The sequence below is a fragment of the Rhinolophus sinicus genome, linkage group LG02 (genome assembly GCF_036562045.2).
Source record: "Rhinolophus sinicus isolate RSC01 linkage group LG02, ASM3656204v1, whole genome shotgun sequence".
Classification (NCBI taxonomy): Eukaryota; Metazoa; Chordata; class Mammalia; order Chiroptera; family Rhinolophidae; genus Rhinolophus; species Rhinolophus sinicus.
This window is the reverse complement of record NC_133752.1, coordinates 6,737,922-6,765,611: the sequence shown is the minus strand read 5'-3', so window position 1 is coordinate 6,765,611 and position 27,690 is coordinate 6,737,922. Positions and strand designations below refer to the sequence as shown.

Here is a 27,690-nt window from a genome sequence, read left to right as displayed (position 1 = left end):
CATCCAGAAGGGGATATTACTGTGCGTTTTTGGTTCCCTTTGCAAACTCATCCTCTTATCAGCCTGTTGTCTCTTTTTCCCTCCCTCAGAAACCAATGAATGAGGTGGGAAGATAGGCCAGTGGTGGTTTTCCTATGTCTTCCTCCTGCATTAAGAGAAACGTGGAAGCATGAGAAATGGGGGTTGAGATTCTCCCCAACTTCTACCAGTCAGGGGCTAGAGCTTGCTCCTAGAGTAACAAAGACCCAGTTTCATCTTTCGTACAAAACAAGAGCCTCATACTTATTTTTGACAGTTTAGATCTTCATATAATTTTACCCATTTCTGGACTAAACAGAGAACTTTCAACTTTTGCTTCTTTTGCTAAAACTGGTTTCCTTTGCATCTGAGTCAGAGCCCAGACGCCAGGTGGAAGGCAGCAAATGCAGGCTTTGATTCAGACAAAACTGATTTCAAACCACAGGTGCACCTAAATTTATAAGTTCTATGGCATTAAGCTGCAGAATCCTTCTGACTTACAATTGCCTCTGTTTTGGATTTGAAATAATAGCAATCATTCTAACAGAGTTTTCGTGAAAATTAAATTAGATGAGAAAGGAGAAAATGTCTTACACGGTGCGTGGAGTGCAGTTTCCAGGTATTACTGCCTTTTTGAGGTTATGAAGATACTGTTGTAAAAAGGGAATTCCGGAATCCCCGAACTCTGCTTTGTCAACGTGTCCACTGCCATGTCAGTTTATCAGGACTCCCCACCCTTCCTGTCTGCTCACGCAGGTCTGACTTCAGCAGATGTCCCATTAGGTTGGTTTAGCCAGAATAACCGCTGGACTTCACATCTTGTCTTAGTAATTTTCCATCCACTGGTCCATCCCGCTACTTGGCTTCAAATTGCCATCGTCTCTATTGTATTCAGAGTGAAGCCTAGTTCTAGTCCAATTTATTTCCTATTGCAATTGTCCTGGATCAAATTTGCCTTCACCACTTTAATGTCCATCTGGCTCTGGTTTACTCTGACCACATTCACAAAGGGAGAAGAGGAACACAAAAGCAAATTACATTTTATATTTAGCAGTGATTTTGCCTACAATTCTAATGCAGAGTTCTCTGGTGAGTTGGCTGGAGGAAATGCCTGAGGTTGCAGGCCTCCATCTCTCTCTCTCTCTCTCTCTCTCTCTCTCTGTTTTCATAAGCACAAATGGCAGCATTAGACTAATTAGTTATAAAGGAGTGGAACAGAGGATATGGAAGCACCAGAGTAGACAGCATAGATAATGCTGCCATTTCACCTACACGAATCTTCTCTGATTAGGTCCAATGTGTCTTAGGCACACAGGGAGAAATCCATCCATATGCCGGTGTGTGTGTGTGTGTTTACTAACCACACTCACTAGAAGTCAAAGGGTTCTAACCCACCAACTGTAAAACTCCTGAAGAATTAACAGGGAGGAGGTGATGTGGTGTGTGTGTTAGAAAGGAAAACAGTGAGTCTCTTCTGTATCTTCTCTTTGAAGTATTGACATGTAAGAGCTACGGCAGAACACCATGTTTTCCGTTCCTGAAAAGAACCCTCCTCATCTAGGCACCCTTCTCCTAGGATTTTACTCAGTAAGGACACAAGTCTACAGGACGGACATTTTATTAGACTTTTTATGAACAACTAGTCTAAGTAAGAAGATGAGAATGCCAACTCAGGGAAGTGTAACATCCACGCCTGTGCGCTTTGTGGCCTCAGGCACAGCTGCTTGCAGGTGTTTGTGATACAGTCAAATCGCGGAAGTTTATGATCTCTGTTAGCTCTATTTTCTTCCGTATGAGCTCCATTCTTTGGCGTTCCTGCCAGCTGTCAAAGCGATGCAGTCATCAGGTCCCAGACTATATACTTGGGCTTCCGGATCTGAAACGAGTGATCCACTCTCTTTACACATCTATGCCACTTCCCCAAGTCTCATTGACCCTGTCTAACCCACATGTTTACACCTTCATCTAATGTCATGTTCAGGGAGATGCGCCTCTCTCCTTGGCCAGGGAAATGGATGATTACCGTGTCTTATGGATGTCTCATTTCTTTAAGGACTCTTGCTAGAGAATCCTCCCCCTACTCCCCCACCCCCCATAGTGAATCCAGCCTCTCCAAGATATTATCTGGGAATGTCCTTTCCAGCCATCTTTCATCCAGGGAACAGGCATAAGTGCTACATTCAATCCATCAAACTCACCCATGTGAAATTCAGTTAAATGAGCAGTGGGAGGGAGCAGGTGGCATTTGGAATGTATCCATGCCAAGGGTGGCAATTGACATAACAGGTTTCAGAGTTGTTTAGTTGGTTTATTCGGGCTTCATTTCTGACCATTCACCCTTCTCTGTGAAGGACTCTGTGATACTCTGAGAGATTCTTTGTGCCACCTAATGTTTTGCTCTGGATGGTAAAGATTTGATTTGGGTGTTTACAACTAATTATCCTGACTGTTATAGCTAATCTGGATTAGCGTCCCACCCTCTTGATGGGAAGTGGAGGTCCTCGTGTGACATCCAGAGCATATTGACATGATGTCGCTAAGTGTCAATTCTCCAATGAAAGCAATGCTAGGCTGTCAAAAGTCTCAGACACCTGCACAGATCTGTCACAAGGTACTGGAAATATTCAGTTATGAAGCGATTCATTGATTTGTTAATGAGAAGCTCTCTGAGACATCCTGTGCTGAAAGCAGGGTTTCCTTACTTTCTTCTGCTTGGCTAGCCCTCCCTTGGCCCTTTATGTGCAGTGCAAACACTCTGCTAGGGCAGGTGCCCAAACCTACCATGATGACCAGGATCACCCCTCTAATTCCTTCTGCCCCTTCACCTTATAACCCCAGCTCTTGGTTATTTCCATCAATATTTAATCACTTACCTGGATTCCCTTCCACTTTTAGGGTAACTTACTTCCTTTTTTTGGCTTTTTTTGGGCTCATTGTCAACTTGCTCGCACTTCTGCATACATCCGTGATGTGTGCATTTCCCACAGAGGTTCAGTAGCACTTCCACCATCTTGGCCGCATGACACTTTACTGGCCCAGTCAATTCCCACTCTCCACTGCATAAGGGAATGGTGACTCAGACACCGCCTGTGGTATGCTGGCGTCCTTATCGCAACTGAAATCCCTACTGTACCTCCTATTATGATGGGGAGTCTAGACTCATTCCTTTTCCATTCTCTAAACCCCAACGTTGAGTACTACGTGTCTATTGTTTTTGATTATGGAAGATACATGGAAGGAAAATATTCAGCTTGCATCTAAACAAAATTGGCTTCTGAGTTATTGCTGAAGCCTCACTTTTTCAGATCAATTTTCTATGAAATTTTGTTTGATTTTGTGACAGTTTTCAACCCAGCTTTTACAAGCCCAGCTAATGATGCTGTAACTTCCCCTGGGGGTTTACTGGTCCCAGGTGCTCTTGGGTGGCAGAGGTTACAAAGCAACTGGGAGATGCTGGGTTTTGCATAGACAATACAAACCACATATACAGGAAATAAGGTGAGTTTTATAACAAAGTGAAACTAAATTGTTTGTGAATCAGTGTATCTCTTCAGACCGGGATGCTGGGATGCATTATGAAAGAGGGAGATGCTAAAGCATGGCAGTTAAGGGACTTGAGTTCTAGTTTATGCCTGCCTGTAAGAAAGACCCTGTAACCTTGAGCAGCCCCTGCCATCAATCAAGGGCTCAGGCTCTGCATCTGTAAAATAAGGGCTGGGGGCTGAATCAGGTGTCGGCAAACATATTTTGAGGAAAACATTTTAGGTTTTGTGGGCCACAGTTTGCCGACCCCTTGACATCTGCTCTAAGATTACCTGATCCCAAATACATGTGAGATATCTGGTAGAGCAAAATTCCCCAAATAATTTTAATATTAGGTTATAGCAATATTTTTTCTCTAAAATTATGTTTTGTGATATTTTCCACGACCTCCTGCTCCTTCATTCTAGTTCCTTAATGCCCCCACCCTTTCAGTTTGCATATGCACACGGACAAACACACACAGACACAACCACATTTCACTCACAAGTTCAAACTGACCTACTCTCACACTGTTGCCATCTGAAAACCAGTGTTCTAAATGGGCTGATAGCTTACAGGCAATTTTGATAACTTCTGAAGCATAGGCTGTTTCTCTAACAAGCTGACCTAGTAACAATCTCATTTTATCAACTCAACAAATATTTATTAAGAGCTTATCTGCTTGGTGCTGTGCGTAGAGCTGTGGATAAAATAGTGGGTAAAATAGACGTGGTTCAGATCTTCATGCTCTTAATAGTCCAGAATAATTGATTTAACATTTCAATATCATGCCCACTTAATAAGGTTTATTAATGTAGTACTAAAAATACAGAAGCACGAACCAAAAAAGACCTGTGTTCTTGTCCTAATTTACTATCTGGATGACTTTGGTCCAATTCTTTAAGTTGTGCGAGCTTCATTTTCCACACCTGTGAAATAGAGATAGTTATATCCTGACCGTAAAGGTAGATATTTATTCCCAAAGCATAAAAGGATACATTCATGTGAAATGTTATCTATAACAAGTTTGTACACATAACACAATATTGAGTAAAAGTTTATTTGTGTGTGTGTTGTTTTTTTTGTTGTTGTTGTTTTTAAACCTTACAGTCATTTAATTTAAACCTTACAGTTATTTAGTTATTTAGTTATTAAAGTTGTCAGATCTGTGTTCTCAGTTGTATATTTCTTTCAGGCCTATTTCAGATTTTTTTTTTTTTTTTTTTTAATCAGCTGGATAATGTTATCTTTATTTACTAAGTATATATTTATTTATTTTTTAATTTTAGTAAAAGGTGGAACTGGATTTCCTTGTATGCATATGCCCTTTATATTAAAATTGGCATATTAACTGAGAGTCAACCTCACTACACTCATTATAGGACAATGGATTTCTTGAGGTTCCCATTGCATTGTAGGTTCTATCACACTCACCTGTCCTCCTTGGCCTCCTGTCCCCCAATGGAGTAGATTATACACAGCACTAGTGATGCCCATGTGTGTAACTTTAAGAACAGGCCACTAAGCAAATTAATTTGGCTAAATAATCAAAAGATCATAGTACTAAATATTATTTCTGATCCAGCAATAAAAGACACAATAATATGTGTAAGGTACCCAGGAATGTGTACCTAACACATATTATTGTATCTTTTATTGCACAAACACCCTGACCAATATTTTCCCCATTTTAAAACAAGCTCACAGTTAATAAGCAGACAGACCAGAATTCAACCCCAGATTAGTCTGACTTTAAAGCACCTGCTCATTCCTCAAAGAGTGTTCTCTCTTTCTCTTTTCTTCTTCAGTTTGAATTTAAATTTCGTTTTCAACTAGTCTAGAGCCACCTTGGAGAGACTTTGAGATAACTTGGTTTCTATTCATGTGAGAAAAGAAAAACCTTCCAGAGTAAGAACGCATCCTAATGAGAGACCGGATGCTGAATATTGTTCCAGGACAACAAACCAGGATCAGATGGGCAGGATGACCTTGTGAGCACCCTACTCGCACAATTCTGGCCCATTCCCCTCCTGTTCCTATGCCTCATCTTCGGAGTGGGATGGGGGCAGGGGAGAGGCAGTGCACTAGAAGATTCTAGAAGAGCAAAGACATGGGGCACTCAGCACGTCCATAGCACCCGTGGGCAGCCTTCCCAGGTCAGCAGGGGCACCTAGCATATGATCTGTCTGAAGCACATTGAGGTTACGTCCTGGGTCCAAGTCAGCTGCACCCCTAACATGGGCCTCAATCTCAGTGTCACACTCACAAGCAGTGTGGTGACCCTTGGGGACAATAGCAGGTGTAGTTTGTGACACTTTGCCACAGCAGCCCTAGCAAACCATCACACATAATAGCTTATCTTTCGAGACTGTGCTTTTTAACTGGTTTCCCCTTATTGATTCATTTCCCTCTTCGAGCATTTGTCTTTAAAAGAGCCAATGTGATCGCTAAAGTATTAAATGTCATCATTTGAGTCCTGCCCCATGTCTTAAAACCCCCAATAGTTCCCTGCTGCCCACTGGAGTGAGGCTGATGGAACCCTGCGTGTCCCAGCTCTGCCCCCATTCTCATGTTATCTACTCCCCCTGACCTTCGAAGCTACAGCAACAAAGACACCTCTCATATCCACTGGTGCTTTTCCACGGTCCCTGAACTAGATGTGAATGGCAGTAGTCACCTCTGTTTCCCAGTCATCTGTTGTCCAATTGTCATGCAATGAACAGCAGCCATATTTTCTCTATGATTGGTCGAAAACATATTTATTTATATATGTTAAATTCTGTTTGAATCCCCTTAGGCCTAGTATCATAAGCTTCAGAAATAAATTAAGCAAACACATCAAAGAAATAAAACTTTCCTGAGCTTTATTCCTGAAGCACTGTAAAAGTGTCCTTTGGCACCCAGGCAAAAAGCTGCTTTTAGCCTGATGATTTTTTCCATTGCATTAATTCCTGATTTTAAAGGCATTAGGTAGAGGGGAAGGCACTAACTTTCTGTGATCTTTGAAAATGGAATGAAATGAAACCACTTAAGATTCCATTATGCTTGAACTGTTCTCCTCCACTTAACTGGGAGTTTCAGGTTTTTCATTATCTTCTTAGTAGTAATTAACTTACCTGAGCATAATCAACAAATAATAAAATGTTGTGGCAGAAAAAATTAGTCTCTGAGTATCCCTAGAATTACTGTGAGAATAATAGAAACAAACAACATGTTCAAAGTGTAGCCCTCTAGAGAACGACCCTGACCTTTCCCCATCAGACTGCGTTTCTGATGCGACTGAGTTTCCCAGAGTTCAGTCTCTGGGCCCCTACAAGACTATTTTCTAGACACAAACTTGCTTATGTAACAGATCTACAAAATCAAAATATTCTGTGGCACTTTAGGAAGAAGGGGGGGAAAATTGTTTGCAATATGAAACAGGAGGCTTGAGAGTTTCCCAAAAAGTAATTTCTTCTTGAATGCGACGCAGTATCGAAACATAGAATACTGAATGTCTGCTCCGAGGCTTTTCTCTAAGATTTTGGGACACCTTTGATTCGGAGTCTAAGAAGGTGATAGGATTGTCAAGTTTCCCATTGATTCCTGCCTTGAGTGTGAAAGAAAGACCATGTACATATATGGTCTATATATACATTTGTTTTTCTGAAATAGGTGGGGGCCTGATCACAGGGAATGTGAGTTGGGTTGTATAAGGTGTGGGCTGAAATCCCACTATTCTGGCATCTTAATTCTGCATCCAATCCCAGCTTGTGCTAATTAACATGGCAGAGTGATGCTGACTAAAGGATGAAGGAACTTTCCTGAAAGAACTTCACAAAACCCACGGCAGTTTTATGAAACCTACAGGGGGTGCACTGGAGGTTGGGGGCTGCCGATCTCATTGGATGCTTGCAGTGGGGCTGCTCAGGAACATGGAAGCCTGAGCAGGAATTTATAGCAGTTATCAGAAGCATGTGAGCAATGTCCTTCAGCTGCCAAGCATGTCTCATCTTAGTCCCTCTCCCCGGGGGGTAGAGTGTAAGGTGTAGTCAGGACACTGGAAGCCTGGACTCTTTGGCTTGAGGACCAAGATTGTCACTTGGTAGTGGTGTTGAGCAAATTGATTAACCTCCTTGATCTTTTACTTCCTCCCTCAAAAAATTAAAATTATTATGCTCCCTTCAGAGCTTAGTTTGAAGATGGAATGATGCAGTGTACAGGAAACATTTTGAAATAATAATAAGCCTATAAACACAACTAGGTTCTTGTCATATGCCAGTCTTAGATAAGCACTTTAAAGGTGTCACAGCAAATAAACATAACTGAGTACTATTATTATCCCTGTTATATGGATAAATAATGTGCACCAAAATGTTGAGTTTCAAAAACTATAAAAAAACAACTGTATATAAATATATACAGTGTGCATCTACTATTATTATCATTATCATTTTTTTCATTTATAATGTCATTACTTGTTAGCAGCATTAAGTGCAAAAATAGGATGGAACAAAAGGGTGATAATTACTTGTGTAGATGTAAATGTACGCTATTCTAGCTTACCCCTTTATTTGACTGTTTCGCTTGTTCTTGGATACCCCATTGTAGACATGTTCCAGATGAACAGTGTATGACTCGTAAATAAGCAGACCTGAATTTGGTTTAGTCCACTTCTGTCCATCTCTGCTGTCACTGACCCAGCCACCATCCCATCTGGTCTCCACTCGCAGTTTCTTGAAGAAAGACTCCCTCTTCTCCTATCTAACCCCACACTCAAGCAACCTGTCTAAAATACAATCACACACTCATTCACAGTTTATAATCAAGCTTATGACAAAGCCTAAATAATTGTGATTGTGCTGGTCACAACCTATCAATAACCAGCCTTGTGGTTGGACCAGCTCTTGGGGGTTTTATTATGACTGCAGGACGCCCTTCAGCGTCAGGAAACTTTGAAAAGATGCAGGTTTATTATTTACATGACCTAGAAATTACAAAGCACACCTGGGGCCACACAGCAAGGTCACTGATAGACAGAGAGCACCAGGCCTGCGGGGTTTCTGCTTTTATTAGGGGGGAGGGCAGGGTCCTAGGGATTTTGCAAGTTCACTGTTGATGAACTTAAAATGTGAGAAAGAGAATTTAAAGTGTGGAATGAGAAAAAACAAGTGGCCCACCCAAATGGCCATTTATTGAAATCAACCAAGATCTCTAAAACAAAAAGAGCCTTAGTAGGGGGAGGTGGCCTGGCTCTTTATCTAGTCTTGTGGCTGGCAAAGTGTTTATTCAAGAATGCAGTCTTTGAAGCAGATGCCTCTTTGAAGTGCATGCCTCCCAATCAAGCTTAAGTTAGGCACTTACATTTCACACAGAAAAGCCACCTGGTAGGGCTTCTACTAAGGCATCTGTGGGCTTACAATACCCTAGATGACCTGACATTCCCATCTCCCTACCATGTCTTCCATCTCTTCCTCCACTTTCCATCCTTGACCCCTGCACCTCCCTATGCTCCCAAAGCACCTGGATTTCTTTTAGTTAGTCAGTTCTGCTATAATATAGTCTGTGCACTCTTAAAAATCATGACACTCTGCAATACTATGAGATACAAGCCATGGGCTCATGGATTGGGGGCTTTGCAAACTCAAAACTTTCATTTGTGACACCCATAAAAAGAATATAGAAACCTAGTAAAAAATGGCAACACAATTTACACCTGGCAACTGATTAAGACATGAATAAAAGCTACAAAGAAGGGGGCCCTGAAAAAGATCTGAAACATATTTCTGGAAGTGAGAATCAGAGGGTGCAGACTGTGAGCAATTGCAAAAGTGGTGGAGAGTTACCTGAAATTGGAGGGAAAGTTGTCCCACCAGATGGACAACCAGGTGGCTGTGGCTCACGGTACATGGGTGGACCCAAGTGACTCCTGCTGCATGTGTGCATTTTGTGTATTCCTACACAGCTTGATGCAGCAAGGTGGTTTTCTTCATTCACCACTGTTTCTCACACATAAATAACATATAAGCAAATGCAAAATCTGCTTACACTCAAATCATTCCCTATTGGAACAAACTCACACTTTCAAAATAAATGCATAGCCAACTGTTTTGATGTGCCCTGGTTTATCTTGCTTCTAAACCTTTACTGGGCTAACCCTTTCCATAGGACCCTCACCCTGCCCAGCTCTTCACTTTCATAAATCCTACTTCTCCTTTAGATCTTAGCTTAAACATAATGTATTCCAAGCAGGTTTCTTTGAGAAGAACTTCAACATAAGCCAAGTAAATGTGTTTTTTTTTGTTGTTGTTGTTGTTTTTTTCTTTTTCAATTAATCCCATCCTGTGTTCACCAAAACTGTCCCTAAGCCATTTACTCAAGCACTTGGTGAAAACATGTTTCCTTATCTCTCTCATCCCTTCACAACCTCCTTCCCCACTCCCCGAGCCTTCTGGTCTCAATAAAAGGCAGCTTTATTGTTCTGGTTGGTCCCAAACTTGGCATTGTCTTGAGCTCCTTCCTCTCTTGTATACCTCATGTTTAATCTAGGGCAAAACTCGTTGGTTCTGCCTTCAGAATAGATTTAAAATCCAACCACCTCTTGCCAACATCACAGTTGTTCTTGGTCAAGTCACCACCACCTCTTGCCTGGGTGATACCGTGTTTCCCTGAAAATAAGACCTAGCTGGACCATCAGCTCTTATGAATCTTTTGGAGCAAAAATTAATATAAGACCCAGTTATAATATATTATATTATATTATATTATATTATATTATATTATATTATATTATATTATATTATATTATATTATATTATATTATATTATATTATATTATGTTATATTAACCCAGTCATATTATATTAAAATAAGATGAGGTCTTATGTTAATTTTTGCTCCAAAAGACACAGTAGAGCTGATGATCTGGCTAGGTCTTATTTTCGGGGAAACATGGTAGCAATGTTTTAATTGGTCTCCTTCCTGCCAACTTTTTCCCATGTAGTCTACTTCTGACACAGAAGCAGGGCAATCCTTTTAACATCTAAATCATATTTTCTATCCCAAGTCCTAATGATCAGCTTTCAAGGACTAAAATGATCTCATACCATCCCCTGTCCAACTTCAGCTCAACTCTGCCCATCTTTCCTTTCCTCTGCCCTCCCCTCCAACCATGCTGACTCCCTTGCAATTTCTAGACCACACCAAGCACATCATTTCTGGGCTCTAACACCTGATGGGTTCTTTATTGAAATGCTCTTGGCTCAGATATTGATAAAGTTTGGTTTCTTACTCTTTCAGGTCTCTGCCCAAATATCACGTTGGTGGTACAGTTTTCCCTGACCCCCCCCCCCAATTAAAGTAACACAAACACTGTCTTTTCACCATCAGCATAGTTGTCCCTATTCCTCTACCCTGACTCACTTTTATCTACAACATTCTTCATTTTTCTCCGTTGTTATATTATTGTCTAACTTTTTTAACTCGACCATAAAGACCTAGAATTTTTGTTCATGTCTGTATCCTCAGTAAATAAGAACATTGTCTGGCATGGAGCAGGCATTTGGTAAATATTTGTTGAATAAAATTTTCAGATTTGAGGTATTTGCATGAGCTATAAATTGTTTTTAAAAATATCTTAGTACAGAGGTATCAATATATATTTTTTTTCTAGAATTGGTCAAGGTTTTAGAAAGCTAAACATTATTAACATGATTTGTTTTTATTGGCAGTCATGTTGAAAGAGGTTCCATGTGACCTATTCATGCTGGAAGTCGTTCAGTTACGAATCTACTGTCCAGGGAGTCTAATGTCCTAATCTAATCTAAGGGATGAGATGTCAGCGTTTGGGAAAAAATAACAGTAACACTATCAGTGATGGAATGCACCTTCCCTAAGAGTGCCTATCCCGTACAAAGTTAGTGTGGTACATGCATGTATGACTTGGGAACTTAAAGTTCTGGCCTCCTCTTATTCCTAATGCTGCACAATCATCATCGTCTACTGGTATTGATTACATAGCTACACAGGGTGAGGTGACGTATATGATTCAAGGGCTTATCAGTTAACTTTAGCTGATGGACTGGGGCATTTTACTGCTCTTCAAATGCTCTTATCTATTCATTGGTTTTTCTTGTTTGTTTACAACACCTGAGCTGGCAAAAACCTTGGGTCCAGCCACTTGCTGAACACCTAAAGCTGGAGATGTAAGTGCCAACGGCAGCACAGGTGTGATGTCAGAACTAAGCTCTAACCTTGGTCTCACCTCCCGCTCGTCTGTGTGACCTTGTGGACATCACATAAGTGCCTGCTTCCCAGGATCTCCTCGGAAGAGGGCAGCGATATCAATTAGGGTGCTAATTGGATTTTTCCAGGAGAAACTGCTCCCCATCAGTGACATTGTCTCGCCCGCAAAGCTGTGTGTACATGGCAGCCAGTTGGCTTGGCTCTTGTGTGATTTTTGTGATTGATGAGTTTTTCTGTTTACGTGACAGTGTTTCTCTGGGAGAAGGAACCAGCACTGGGGTCAGATTGCTAACAGTATCATTATGATTTTATTATTGTCCTGGTTCTGGAGATGCCTAACTCGGTTTTCTATTAGCTCATTACTCAAGTGAGACAGTGGGAAAGCAATCACTTCTGTTGTGGGGCCGCACCAGCCACCTGGCTTTGGAAATGCCTGTTTGAATGCACTGAAAATGAGGAAACTGAGGGAAGTGACCAGCGTGAAAGGTGTTTTTCCTTCCTTGTGCATCTGTATCCAGTGTGTGAGATTATAGTCTCCCTGGGAAGGGAGATGCATAAGACCCATTAACATTTGGAGGATGAATGCACACTCCCCAAGAGGTAAATATGCCTATTAGAGTAAGAAACATGTATCACGTTCACTGGCAGTCTCACGCAGGCAAACACTAACATTGTTAGGCTGGAAAGGATCCTCGTGGGACCTGGAATTGATAGGTTTTAATTTATGAAACATTATAGGACAAAAATAAGAAATAGTTACTGTGACAAAAGATAAAGAAGACTTGGCATGGGAATCTGAATGAAATGCCTATGGCTTTTCTGTTCATGGGATTCTGGGGCTGTGGAAGAGAAGGAATGGAAGAAAACTTACTTTCCACCTTACTGGATGGGACATTATCTATTTAAACCTAAATTTAGAATTGATCATAACCTCATTGTATGAATTTGCTAGAGCTGCCTAACAAAGCACCACACACAGAATGATTTAAAGAACAGAAATGCATTATCTAGTCTGGAAACTAGACTTTTGAAATTAAGGTTTGAACAGGGCTAGTTTCTTGAGAGGCCTCTCTTCTTGGCTTGTAGACGGCCATCTTTTTGCTGTGTTCTCACATTGTCTTCCCTCTTTGTGTGTGACTGTGTCCTAATCTCCTTTTCTTATAAGGACAAGTGATACTGTGTTACGGCCCACCTAGTGACCGCATTTAATCTTAGTTACCTCGTTAAAGACCCTATCTTCAAATATTGTTACATTCTAAGGTACTGTGGGTTAGTAATCAACATATAATTTTTTTATGGGGTAGGGACAAAATTCAGCACTTAACACTCATCATGCAAAATTTAAGTGATAGATCCTCTAAGCCCGATTTCCAGAAGAGAAAATGGTAGTTCTGGAAGGTCAACAGTTATTATATTGAAATAGCTAAACAAAACCAAACAAACAAAAAAGACTGAATAATGAAAACAGTATATTGCTCCTTCTCCACTCCAAGGTGCCCTTTGTTTCACTGATTAAAATTTAGGAAGAAAGGACCTAGGAAACGGAAGGGAAAAAGAAAACAGAATCATAAAGACTGTTTCTCTGATTTCTGGGTTTTCATATCATTACTGGAATCCTGAGAAAGCATCCATCAGTGATTATGAAAATATTCATTCAATTTCTCAAGAAATTGCATAAGCAATTGAACTTAAAAAGAAGGGAACATCTATTTGGATAAAGGAATTGAATAACTTATGCATCTGCAGTTATTTTCCATGCATAGTTTAATATAAAACACTGATATTTGAGTAATGGTATAAGAATGAATATATCTTGTTTGGCATGTGCACTTAAATAATCTTGTTTTCAATGTTATAGGATTGTAGTGTTTCTAGTATAACGCCAATCTTTGTGAAACTTAAGATGATGTCCTTATTTTCTTATGGAATGCAGCTACTGTAAATTGGAAGGAATTAAAGTTAATGCATATTTACCTTGACACTCAATATGCAGTTTTTACAAGGTAAATATATCAGTATTACTTTGTCCAAATCATAACACAGCACAATCAAGACTGTATGAGAGTTTGTTAGGTAGCTTCATTACCAATCATCATTTCTAAATCATTCAGATTGTCAGAAGGGGAAATGGGAAGGTCCGTTTTTCCCTGGAAATAAGACCTAGCTGGACCATCAGCTCTAATGCATGTTTTGGAGCAAAAATTAATATAAGACCCAGTCTTATTTTAATATAATATAAGACCAGGTCTTATATAGTATAATATAATATAATACTGGGTCTTATATTAATTTTTGCTCCAAAAGACACATTAGCACTGATGGTCCAGCTAGGTCTTATTTTCAGGGAAACACAGTAGCTAGGCTAGAATTGAGGAATTCTGCATTTTATTTCCTCTTCAACTACCGTAGTGTCTGGCAATACTGGACAAGTTACACAACCTATTCAGGCTTCAGTTTCTTCATCTGTGAAAGGGGGATATAGATTCTTAACACGCAAATAACAGATTACATAGCATGTGCGTCAACTACAAGAATGTGGGAATGTAAAAGATAATTGTTATTGTTGTTCTTTGAGGAGAAGAATTACCATGTTCTATTCTAAGCATTTTGTAGACACTGGGAATTCAATGAGAAATAAGTACAATCCAGTTTTCAGGAATCTGATAACAGAGTAAAGGAGAGAGACAGGACAATTTGTGATTATACCTTCCAAATGATGCCTGCTACAAGATAGACCAGTATGGGGGGTCCTGGGAACATAATAAATGGACATAAGACCCTGCCAGGGGGGTGAGCAGGGAGCATGCAGGGAGTCAGCAAAAGGTTCTGAGAGATGACACTAGAACGAGTTGTTCATATGAGCAGGACACAGCCAAGTCCATAGAATATATTTTAATGCATAATACAATCTATGAGCCATTATGTTATAACCAATTAAACTCTGCACACAGAACATAATGGCAGATTCAATTACATTTGGGTTTAATTTGTGATTTTTAAGACTAAATAAAAAGTTGGCTTCTACAGGGATTCGAATGGATTTTCTGAAATGTTTTATCTGTTGTAGATTACTAATGATAATTCTGTGACAGTTATGGCAGGGCATACTTTCACAGATGGTCACAGTGATACTTGCCGTCTTGAATACTATTCTGCAATGTGACTCTGCCATCCCTTTCATTCAGGGTGGGGTCTTTGCCCCTTCCCTTAAATCAAGATGAGCTTGTGAGTGCTTCAGCTAATAGAGAATGCTAGAAATGACACTGTGTAACTTCTGAGATGAGGTCATGAAAAGGGATGCATATTTGCCTTGCTCTTGGAATAACTGTGAGTGGGAGGGCAACAGTCTATGTACCCCAGAGCCATCACAATACAAGGAGGGTGAGCTCCACTGAGGGCACGCATCGATGCTCTGAGCAGCAGTATTGGTCTTCTCCTCAGGCCAGGCACCAGGCAAGTGAGTAAACAAACTTTTACATGATACTCTCTCCAGTCTCAAGTCATTCCCCTTCAGCTTTCGAGCCCTTCAGCTGTGGTCTCCAACACCACGTACTTTAGTGTGGACAACCCCCCCCCCCATGCTACCTGAATTCCTGACCGCCCAAATCCACATAATTGCATGGTGTTGTAACCTTCTAAGTTTTGGGTCTCTTATCTATCTATCTATCTATCTATCTATCTATCTATCTATCTATCTATCTATTTATCTATCTATCTGAATAAAAATAGATTTTGGTACTAAGAGTGAGATGTTGCCATAAAAAACAAACAAACAAACAAAAAAACCCCTAAAACACATGCCATTGACTATCTACCAGATAGTTAGCAGATTCTTGGAGGATCCTGAGCAGAATGTTAGAGAAGGCTTAGAGGTCATGGAAAAAATTGTTATGGGAGGCTGGAAACAAGGTAATTGTTGTTGTGCAGTAACATCAAAGTTGGTAACATTCTTCCCTACGGTGATGTGGAATATAGAAAGATTCTTACTTAACTGGTGAATTTGACTAAGATAACTTCTAGTCACAATATGGAAAGAGACAGCTGATTTAGCTGATCCATGTTGGGTAAAATTTAGATAGAAGTAAGCTAACAAGAAACTTTTAATTTCCAAGCAAAATGTGTAGCAATTATGAAAACACCAGAATTTTCTGGGTTCTGAAAAAAATACAAGGGAAAGCAAAACAAAACAAAAAATTCAGTGCCTCTGGGCAAAAATAAAATTCATGCTAATTTCAGGATAAATATGAAGCCAAGGTTGTTATTGTAAAAATCCTTGTTCAGACTGCAGAAATATAAAGTGAGCCTCATGGACAAAGGCCTTCAAATAAACAAAGGCCCTCTAAAGATCTGAACAATGTGACTTGCAGCTGGTCTCTGTAATTGTAGAGCTTCTAAGAATCTTAAGAGGCCCTGTAGCCATCTCACAAGAAACCCAAGGAAAGAAGGGCTTATCCCCAGGAGATTTGTGGATGTGTTTTTTGTATATTTGGGTTTCTAATCTTTTTTAAATTTTTGTTTGTTTTCTAATGAAGTTAATTACAAATGGACACACAGGAAACCTAAAAAAGTTTTTTTTTCTGATAGCAGATATCCTAACAGGTATGCGTTGAATCTCATTATGCTTTTGATTTGCATTTTTCTGATGATTAGTGACATCAAGCACCCTTTCATATACCTGTTGACCATTTGTCTGTCTCCTTTGGAGAAATACTATCAAGTTGTTTGCCCATTTTTTACTTGGGTTATTGCCTTTTTGCCAATGAGTTGTAGAATTTCCTTATGTATTTTGGAAATGAACCTTTCATCAGATGGACAGTTTGCAAATATTTTCTCCCATTCTGTGTGTTGCCTGTTCATTCTGTTGATACGTTTACAGATTTTTTTAAATTGATAGAAACTGTATTAGAGCTGCCACACAGAAGGAGGTTCCTCTGGATATTGATCTGATTTTGATGATGGGAGCCTAGGCGGACAGATGACATCATAATGGGACAAAAATTTGGGTGTCTTAGTGGTGGGCGTGAGTGTATTTTGTACGTTGGCAGGCTATACATTTTCATGACCAGAAAGCAGAGGGTAGCAAGTTGTCTCTAGAAAAGATGACCACGACAATGTTACACGTACTCTTAGAGTGTGAACATCAAGATTTGGGAAGACGTTTAAGTCGACTTCGAATATGGCAGAAGTGACACTGCAATTCCAAAGGCGTGGTCCTGAAAGGTGATGGCGCTTTTGCTTTACCTTTGGAATCACTTGCGCTGGAAGCCCCAACTCTTATTTAGACTGTCGTCCAGCCCTGAGGCTGCCATTCCACAAGAAAGCCAAGTGACATGGCAAGGTCACGTGTATGCACTACAGTCAGCTGTAGTTCTCAAGTCATCCCTGCCCAGGCAACAGGCATGTCCGATAATTACAGCCCACAGCCATCCAGGTATGGCTCCTCTTTAATTCCTTCAAGCTGACACCCCCAGACATCACGGAGCAGAGAAAAGCTATCTCTGCTGTACTCTGCCCCAGTGGCTGAACTTCAGAACTGAGAACATAATAAGCAACATTGCTTCAAGCCACTAAGTGGTGATTCGATTTCTTATGCACAAAAGTAACCAGAACAGTACATTTTAGAGGAAATTTTATTATATAAGACTTTCAGTCCACCTCACTGTTGTAAAATAATTCAAGAAATGTCTAAGAATATAAAGACAAAATGAAAAGGCCCCTTCTCACACATACCCTTAAAACACGTTTCTTAGAAAAAGTATCCCTTATTGTAAGCTAGAGACACATTCTTCCAGGTAGCTTCTGTATTTATGTACTTTACATAGAAAAATATACTGACTTTTAAAATAATTTATGGAATGCTTTTTATACTGTTGAAAATATTACTGATTAAACTTAACAACTTTCTTTGGAACTTTTATAGCAATATATACATAATATACATGAAGGTAGGACAATTAAGTTCATGAACTTTCCACCATGTAAGTACACAGTGGAAAGTTCGTGAACTTAATTGTCCAAACTTTCGTGTGTGTGTGTGTGTGTGTGTGTGCGCGTGTAAATTGATATATAACTTTTTAAATAGCTGAAGGCACAGCTGAAGTATGACTTTCATGGGCTCTATTAAAGTTGGCCTTCTACATTTCCACATTAAAAATAATATTGAACATTATATTTTATGACCATGTCGGTATAAACATAAATATCACCCAGAGTGAAAGTTATTATAGAATTATTATTATACTCATTTTTTGTTGTAGTCAAAGAAATGAAAACACCTGTGTGGGCCCTAGGCATGGTGCCTACTGAGCGTAACGTAGAAATGGGTGCTGGCTGACTACAGTCTTATAGATAGTCACAGCTTATTTATTCTTTAGTTGAAGAACTTCTAAGATGCTTCTATTATGTAATCAACTTCCACTACTGAAGTAATGCCATAATTCACATGCTGAACTTTTTCTTCTCTTTGGGTCCAAGCATAAGTACTTTTCTAGACCACAGACCTAGAGTTAGGATTGCTACATTGATGGATATATGCATTTTAATTTTTTTTTTTTTTTTATAAATGTCCCCAACTGCTGTCTCAAAAGACTATAGCAATTACAATTTTTTCTTCAATAGTACAGTACAGGGCTATTTTTCTTACACTATAAACAATGTTCGATAGTATCATTGGTGTACATATAAAGTAGTATTTTTACAAAACTTAACAACAACAACAAAAAAAGCACTACAGTAAGTATGTGAATGTGTGTGTGTTTGTCTATGCTTATATGAGTATAAGACAGTATATAGAACAATACACACAGGCTGTTAATATTGGTTACTTGGGCATGATGTTGGATAGAAGGCCAGGACGGAAGAAACAAACAAACAAACAAAAAATCAAGAATTTAAGAGTCTCATGCTCTCCCGACTGACCTAGCCCATTATTTTAAAAAACGAATGTTTTATAACAGAGGGTATAATATATGCTCTTATAAACAAAGATATATATTTTTTCTCTTTATGATATATGTCCAGACCTCTAGTGAGGGAAGAGTCTCATTCTCATCCTTAATCAAGATATGATCACTAAGTCAGAATTGGACACCCAACCTGAAAGCATTCAATTCCTAGGCTGTACAGAAACCTGTGAGATTTAAATTAATGGCTGAGAAACAATAGGACTAGAAGATCTATAACCTCCTGGCACAGAGTAGAAACTAGTGACTGATCCTTGAAGCCTGCAGCACGGCCTAACTCTCTATTCATAAATGTTAAGGAAAAGCAAATAAAGAAAATTGCAAACCATGTATAACATAATTCCATTTCTATTAAAAATAATCTATTATAATTATTTTTTTTTCCATTATGATCTTACCTTTTGTGCTTGGTTTTCCTCCAATACCTGGTCATTTCTCTCTCTCTCTCTCTCTCTCTCTCTCTCTCTCTCTCTCTCTCTCTCTCTTTCTGGAATGGAGAATGTATTTCATGTGATTTCATGTGTGTCTGTTTAGACCCGAAGGATGATGCACTCAAGGTAGAAATAATTTACTCTGTGCCTCTAAAAGACGTTATTCAGGGCAAATAGCGCTTCTGAAACGTGATTACAAAGCTGTGTAGAGTACGTGAACCTGCTTTCTATTTCCTCACACACCAAAAAGAACATTTTCAGGTGCTGTGTTTCACATTGGGCTATTGGTATAATGAACAGTCACTAAAAAAGTAAATGGACATTGTATAAACTGATAGATGTCCACAAAAGGGAAATAACCAAGAAACAGTAGTTGTGTGTGTATTTTATTATATAAAACAGATTAAATCAAATTAGATTAAGTACTGGACAATGAGTCTTGAGTTGAAAATTCCCTTGTGTAAGGGCTCAGTCTCCTCTAACCTCACCGTTGATCTGGTCATAGGTGCCTTCATGGAGCTAGGCTCACCTTCCACTTTTAAGCCTACCCGTCTCATTTTCTTTCCCTGTCTCTCCACCCCTCCTTCCTTTTCCATCCTTCTTCCTCCAGCTGGGAGGGAGCAGAATGTCACCCGATAAGTGAGTTTAAGCAGTCATCCGTAACCAAGGCAGGAACCTGCTGTGGCCCTCGTCTTCCACCCTCATGGCCACTAGGGCTGGTGGCCGTGAGCGTAGCCAGTTTGAAGCCATTAGTGAACTTGGTCATCTTAGATGCTCAAACCAGGCACGGTGAACAAATCAGAGAGTCAAATTCACCTCCTTTTAAAGGATCTTCAGCATGTTTAAGTTTATGTAAACATCTACAGCTAGAAAACAGCTACTCAAAAGGGTTGGAAAATCAGAAACCAAGAGAAGGAGCTACCACCTTGAAAGAGTGTCCATGAGCCCCAGATCGGCTATGGATAGGTGCTACGCAGACGTGAGTGGTTTCCAGTAATATTGTTTTTTATTAAAAAGTCTCCAGATGGCACTTCATGTTTACATTTTGACTGCTTTTTGTTGATATTGGGGTAAGGAAATGGGCTCAGTCTTCCATCTTGTGTTTAGCATCCAATGATGATAATACATCCACGGAGAGTCCCATGGGTTTGGATGGCATTATTTACTAATAAGCTTCAAAATTCTTTCAACATGTGAAGCAAGCACTCTACCACTGAGCTATATAAGAACCATATGATTTCATTCATATGTGGGCTATAAAACTGAAGAACAAATTAACAAACACGAAAAACAAACAAAAACTCATAGACACAGACAACAGTATGGAGGTTACCAGAGGGAAAAGGGAGTCGGGGGGTGAGGTAGAAAAGGGTAAAGGGGGTCAAGTATATGGTGATGGATGAATTGGCTTTGGGTAGTGAACACACAATGCAATATACAGATGATGTATTATAGAATTGTACACTTGAAACCTATACAATTTTATTAACCAATGCCACCCCAATAAATTTGATAAAATTTAAAAATTATTTCAACAATAATAATGAATTCCCAACTAAAGCATGTTCTAGTCTGTATTTCGCATAACTCAGGTTCATTAACTTTCAAATATGTTGTTTTATTCTAACATTTAATATCTCCTATTGGTCTCAAGATCATAGAAAGTCAATAAATATGTATTAAGTGCTTATGAATTTCTTACTGAGAGTCAGGTATTAATTCCATAGTATTACTTTTCAAATGTCGACTTTTTTGTTTCTGTTTTTACTTGTTACATCTTTTCCTCTCTTTTGCTTCTGTTTTTTATTTTTATTTTTATGATTTTGTTTCTATTCTGAATCTAGAAACATCATGGTGGCCATGTCTTATTTTGAAAATGGACTGCAAACATGGGTAAGACTTGTTATGTCCCACAATTCCAGTATAATTGCTAAATATATCTACCTAGAAATATACACTAAGTAAATATGAGGACTAGAAAAATAAATCAGGGGAAGCTATGTATTGCATCCAATTCTCTCATTTACAAGTGAAGAAACTGAGATGCAAAGAGGTTAACTGACTTCCCGAAATCTCTAAGTAGAAAAACCAGTGAAAACACTCAAGTCTTCTGTTCTGTCCAGGACTTTTCAATATAATTTGGAGTTTTCCCAATTATAATCCAGAATTGGATACCAAAGATATATGTGTGTGCGTGCATGACTGTAGTCGTTTAAAAGTCAATTGGCTGGTGCAGCCGTTATGGAAGGCAGTGTGGAGGTTCCTCAAAGAATTACAAATAGAATTGCCATATGACCCAGCAATCCCTCTCCTGGGTATCTGAAAACATTTAGAGATAAAGACACGTGTGCTCCAATGTTCATTGCAGCTTTGTTTACGGTGGCCAAGACATGGAAACAACCAAAATGTCCTTCGATAGATGAATGGATGAAGAAGTTGTGGTATATATACACAATGGAATACTATTCAGCGGTAAGAAAAGATGATATAGGAACATTTGTGACAACATGGATGGATCTTGAGAGAGTAATGCTGAGCGAAAAAAGTCAGACAGAAAAAGCAGAGAACCATGTGATTTCACTGATATGTGGTATATAAACCAAAAACAACAAAAGAACAAGACAAACAAATGAGAAATAGAAACTCATAGACACAGACAATAGTTTAGTGGTTGCCAGAGGGTAAGGGGGGCGGGGGGTAGGGGGTGGGAGATGAGGGTAAAGGGGATCCAATATATGGTGATGGAAAGAGAACTGACTCTGGGTGGTGAACACACAATGGGATTTATAGATGATGTAATACAGAATTGTACACCTGAAATCTATGTAATTTTACTAACAACTGTCACCTCAATAAATTTAATAAAATAAAAAAAATAAAAAATAAAAAGTCAATTGGTAAACACTCATTTACCAACCCCAAAATGGTGGTGATGGCAACGTCTATATGTGTCTATACATAGGGTGAATATGTGACCTTGAGACTTTTTGTTTTATGTGCCTATCGTGATTGACCTCAGAGTGACTATGGCTTCCCCTAAAAGCTCTTTTTTACTGATAGGAAATTTTGTCTTTTCTCACAGAGGCAGAGCCACGAGGCTTGAGATTGACAAGTAGCCTCTTTGCAAATGTCACTTCCTAAGAATCAACAGCTCTGCCACATTGTTTCCAATTATGTTTGACAGTGTCCTTGTAAAAATCTGTCCACAACCGATTTCAGCTTGTCACATGTGAATTATACTTTCCTTGCCTGGTCCTCCCACCCTGGCTACAAATATTAGGCCAAAACGAACTACATGGTCACTATGGTGAATTACAGATTTGAGAAAACCCCACCTATGAATGATGCAAATTCACTCTTAGATGAATCAAAGTTATCATGGAGATATTGCTGATTAAATTCATTGGTAGCCAATGATAAGGGCTGTCATTGCATGTGATGGCTCTGAGGACCACAGTTGCAGAAAGTCTGTACTCACACATTAATTTATTCAGCAGTCAGGAGTCACATCTCTGGATGCCGAAGGAAACTGCCGATGTGATATCTGAGCAGCTGTCATCGCACATGGAGAAATCCTAGAGGACGGGAGAAGTGCCAGGAGCTATAAAGGTGAGAAACTGTCCTGAGTTTTTAAGGAGAAGAACATAATTCATATCAGAAATTACAGATTTCAGGCACTGTTGAGAGTAGGCAATTACATCAATGTTGTATTTTAATGCTTAGAATATGCAGTGTCTCTAATATAAGAACTTGACAAATATCCAATAACTTAATTGACTCAGATTGGATGGAGTGGACCTTTTAAGACCAAGTCTTTCCAAACCCCTCCAGTGCATTTTCTGGAGATGAAATAAGTAAATATTTCATTATGGAGTTAACAGAGTGAAATGAGAGCAGAGTATTCTTTTTATTTTATTTGAAGCTGATTCTATAATCTTTTCATCTTAAATAGACAAGACTTCTCGGGTGGAAGGATTCAGTGATCATCTTTAGCTGTGTTCCCTTGAGAATTTTATATGATTTGAATAAAGGCATAACAAACCTATTTAGCAAACTCTGGATGAGTTCAAACACTGTACTGACTAGAATGTAAACTCCAAGAAGGCAGGGAGCTCTTCTGTCCGGTTCACTGTTTCCTTCCCAGCCTGCGTTTGCCTTTCTGATGAACATGCGCAGTGTGACCCTGTTGAATAAGTGCCCCAAGCCCAGAGAAGGGGCCTGTGCAGCAGGGAGCATCATCAGCAATGCAGGAGCTCCGTCCACTTAGGTGTTTCCCACAGACTCCGAGGCATTGGCTCCCATTAGCCTACTGCTCGGCTGCCCACCTGTTGCCATAACTTCCTTCTGTCTACTGTGTCTAAGTAGGACTTTGTCTCTGGTCGGTGTAAATGCCCGTCCAAGGCTCCACTGGCACTGCTTTGGTCCCCACATGCCATCTCTGTTGATGAACCCCAGGCTGAAGCTGTCAGTCTCAGAGGTCAGAAAGGCAGTGAAGAGGGTCAAGAAGATGTCCCCACAACTGCCAACGTCCATGAAGAAACTGTTGCTATAGGGTTTCCAAATACTGAAGACTGGGAACAGTAACACATGGCTTGGTGCCCCCCAGTGTGGAGGTGACCTCTGGACAGTGGGATGGAATAAATCGGGGGATAACTTTACTATAAATGTACACATTACGTATCCTATATCACCACTCCTGTTGCAAACATTGCCACCTTTATTGTGGCTTTGCTGTTATATGCCATGCCACTGTGCCTTCACTGTCACTATTTCATGTCCCATTGTTAAGTAGAAAAGATTGAATGCACCATACTTGAGAATGCTTACCTTACTTAGAAAGATCTCCTTGGGACTTTGGCCTTTGGCTGGTAGCTGGGAACTTGATTTCCTACCATTCCCAGAACTGCCTAAACTGTATGTGCAAACCCCGTGTCTTATGCCAAATGCTTGCTTTCCCTTCAGGGGTTGGCAGTTTTGCTACACTGTGAGACAGAGGTGCCTGCATGACCAGCCATTAACAGAAACGTAAAAGTAATGGCCTGTACTGAGCTTCCGTGGTGGAGAGTGTTTCACATGTGTTGTCCTAACTCACTGTTTGAGGAATGAAGTGTGTCCCACGTGACTCCACCATTCGAAGACTCTTGGAAGGCTGTACCTGGTTGCTCTGGACTTTGCCCTGGCTGTCTTTTTCCCTTTGCTCATTTTGCTTTGTATCCTTTTGCTGTAATAAATCATAGTCATGAGTATAATTCTATACCGGTTCCTATGAGTCGCTTAGCAAATCATTGAACCGGGAAGTATTTCTGGGGTCTCCTGACTCTGTTGTCAAGGAAAGGACCACAGTAACCACTACAGAATCTCTGGCCCTCAAAGTCCCTGCCGGTTATCATCAGGCAACTCTCTGTACTTATACGTGCTTTGTAAAAATTTTTATTTTTCCCATTTGAGTTAAAAATCCAGTATGGTCAAATAAGACAATAGGAATATAATAACTACTAGTAGTATAGTAGGTGAATTGTGTTGATCTTAGTTATTTCATTTATTGAACTTCTTTATATATTTAGTCTTCATTTTGGTGGGTCCCTATAATAAGCACTTGGCGTGCCTCTTATCATTACTTTTACCATTACTCCTAACAGCAATTCCGTGAAGCAGGTAAGTTTCCAAACATGAATTTATAGATGGAAAAACTGAGGCACAGGGTGATCCAATAGCTTGTCACAGGATCCACAGCTGAAAAGTAGTAGATGTGAAACTTAAGGAAAGATTTTTGTAACTTCAGTCTTGACACTGAGTATGACATGGGCTCAATATTTCCTACCTTTAGATTTTCCCTCCATTGAGACCCTTACTTACTTGCCTTGAACCAATCACTCTACTCCTTGTGGACCCTTGTTTTAGAATGACTTTCTCCTTCCTCTTCCTCTTCCTCTTCCTCTTCTTCTTTCTTCTTTCTTCTTTCTTTCTTCTTTCTTCTTTCTTCTTTCTTCTTCTTCTTCACAAAAACACTCCTGAGTCTGTCACTGACACAAAGCACATATGATGTGCTGACCCATCAGCAGTTCTCCCAAAATCTGAGACATTTCTGAGTCATGGAGGAAAAGGAGGAACAAAACTAAATCTTTACAAAATTGTTTGAACCTCAAGTGGAGTTCACTGTATTCTCAGCTTGGTGTTGCCCAAGTCCTTGAGAGCAGGGATTCGATTCTAAATCTGCTTGCACATTAACTACACGCACCATTGCTAGATCATACTAGATCTTTAGCTTTTATAGTGTGGTTAGTGGATAAACAGTTGAGTGCTGGGCGATAGAACTTGTTTGCAGATGGAATGCTGTCCAGGAAGTTCAGAGTTGGAGGCAAACACGATCCAGAGGTTTGGGCAAATAAGTAGAAGTGTATCCACATTGTACCTACAACTGAAAGACGTTATGAATTTGTAAAATAGACATGACTCAAAACCACACCGTGGACAACAATATTGTAATGACTGTGTATGGTGTCAGGCGGCTACTAGACTTATGGGGGGATTACCTCGTCAGTTATATAAATGACTGTTCGTTGGGCTGTGCACCTGAAACTCACAGAATATTGACTGTCAACTGTAATTGAAAAAAACACACTGAGGAAAAAACTTGCATTTTCAACAATAGGAACAGTGGCTGAGTGCATCCATAAAGCTATGCATATGCACACATGTGTATGTGTTTTTAACGGATACACGGACCATATTTTTATATTATTTTACTATATAGTGTTTTTAAGTATTTTCACCAATATGTATATAAATAAATATACTGAGCTAGATTGATATGTTATAAAACATAAATGTATTCATGTTTTTTCAAGTGAAGACACGTAGAATTACAAAAGTGTGTTTTTTTAAATTAAGACTGTGTGTGTGTGTGTGTTATGTACATGTATGTATTTATCTGGAAGCTATATTAAACTGTGACTATTTTTAGAGTGGATTCATGTAGGGCTTTTATTTTCTAATCTGCTTATTTTCTATTTGTTTGCAAGGAACTGGATTGTGAAATAAAGAAAAACAAACACACCAAAATGATAATATCATGGCTGCCATGACAGAACCAATAATTCCACTGTGATGACTGGAGGAAGGTAAATGCTGTCCTTTTATTAATGGAAGCAAAGGTCTTCTCTAGGTCTTAAGGGATGAGGTAAAACTCAAACTTCTAAGCCTGATTCCAAAGGCCCCTCAATCTGTTCTCAATATAGCATTTTGACCTGAAATCCCACATCTCTCACAAATTCCATTCTATAAAACTGTTTTGTTGATATCCTGAGAATGCCCTTTGCAGTGTCCTGTTTCGCACAAATACCCTCATATCAAATTTTATTACCTGGAATGAATGTCTTTTCCTCCACACCTTTTGTAGTCTTGTGTTCTATCGTTATTTGAATTCTCCCCCTTAAAAGCCATGGCTTTCCATGACTCGGTGTTGAGTTCCTCTTCAGCTTGTTGAAGCTAAAGAGATTTTATTGAACTCACAGTGTTCACTAGCATCGTAGCATGATGAAATGTTTTAAGTCAAATGCTAAGAGTAAAAATTCCCCAAAGTTTTTATATCTTAGACCTGCGCCACTTCAATATCCCACACTTGCATACCCAAAGACATGATTGCAACATCAACACACTGCGACAGATAATAAGGAACATTAGAAAGAGAGAGAGAGGTAGAGCTTTGTATTCTTTTACTTTGGGGATCCATTTGTTTCTACTACTATTAAAAAAAAAATACAACTATTGGAGACTATTAACATATGGTCATTTATAGCTTCTTCTAATTGGCCAGATGGAATTCCCCAGAGAAAGCCAACTTTTCCGTCTCCTTAGCTGCCCAGTCTGTAGTCTAGATGAAAGATTACAGATTGGAGCACCAAGATAGGATGACTTGGCTCAGGGTTTAGAGCTCAGCACCTCTGTTTACTGCCTGTGTGACTCTGGGCAAATTAACTAACTTCTCTGAACCTCAGTTTTCTCGTTATAAAGTAGGAGTGATAATGTCACTGTCTGTGTAGAGTTATGAAACTGTATCATCCAGTGTGTGCAAAGGTGCTGTCAGTGACAAATCCAGGTCCTTTACCATTTCCAGAAGTGACTATCTCACTTCCAACTACCAGAATCTTCTATTCCTCCCCCAATTGATTCATTGGCTACTGAGCCTTCTCTGCCTGAAAACGGATAGGTTGTATGATTTCTTCCTCAACGGCAAGACTTAACTGTGACTGGCGTTTAAATGCCCCCCCTCTCTCTCCCTGGAGTAGGACACCTCCAACATTCATGTTTCATGCTGTCTTCCAGGTTCCCCAGGGAAATTAGGTCCAAGGGGGCAATTTGGTGGCAAAATATCTTTCATGGGGTTTTTCTCTTTCTTGTTTCAATTTTTCATTTTCATACCATACATTTCCTAGGATCATCTCACAATTACACCACTTACACTCAAATCGTAGGGGAACCCAAACTAGAGGGCATGCATTATTGACGGAACGCTTGTGTTCCTCCCAAATTTA

The 27,690-nt window shown here is 39.6% G+C and overlaps 1 long non-coding RNA gene across 2 annotated transcripts in view; it reads left to right on the top strand.

Moving 5' to 3' along the window:
* The window catches only part of LOC141568229 (uncharacterized), a 298,088-nt gene extending 271,598 nt beyond the window's left edge, over positions 1-26,490 (top strand). For both annotated transcript variants that reach the window (XR_012491299.1, XR_012491298.1), the window contains 3 exons: positions 21,001-21,049; positions 22,654-22,765; positions 26,179-26,490. This is a non-coding gene — a long non-coding RNA (uncharacterized LOC141568229). The remainder of the gene's footprint in view (positions 1-21,000; positions 21,050-22,653; positions 22,766-26,178) is intronic.
* The last annotated feature ends 1,200 nt before the right edge of the window (positions 26,491-27,690 follow it).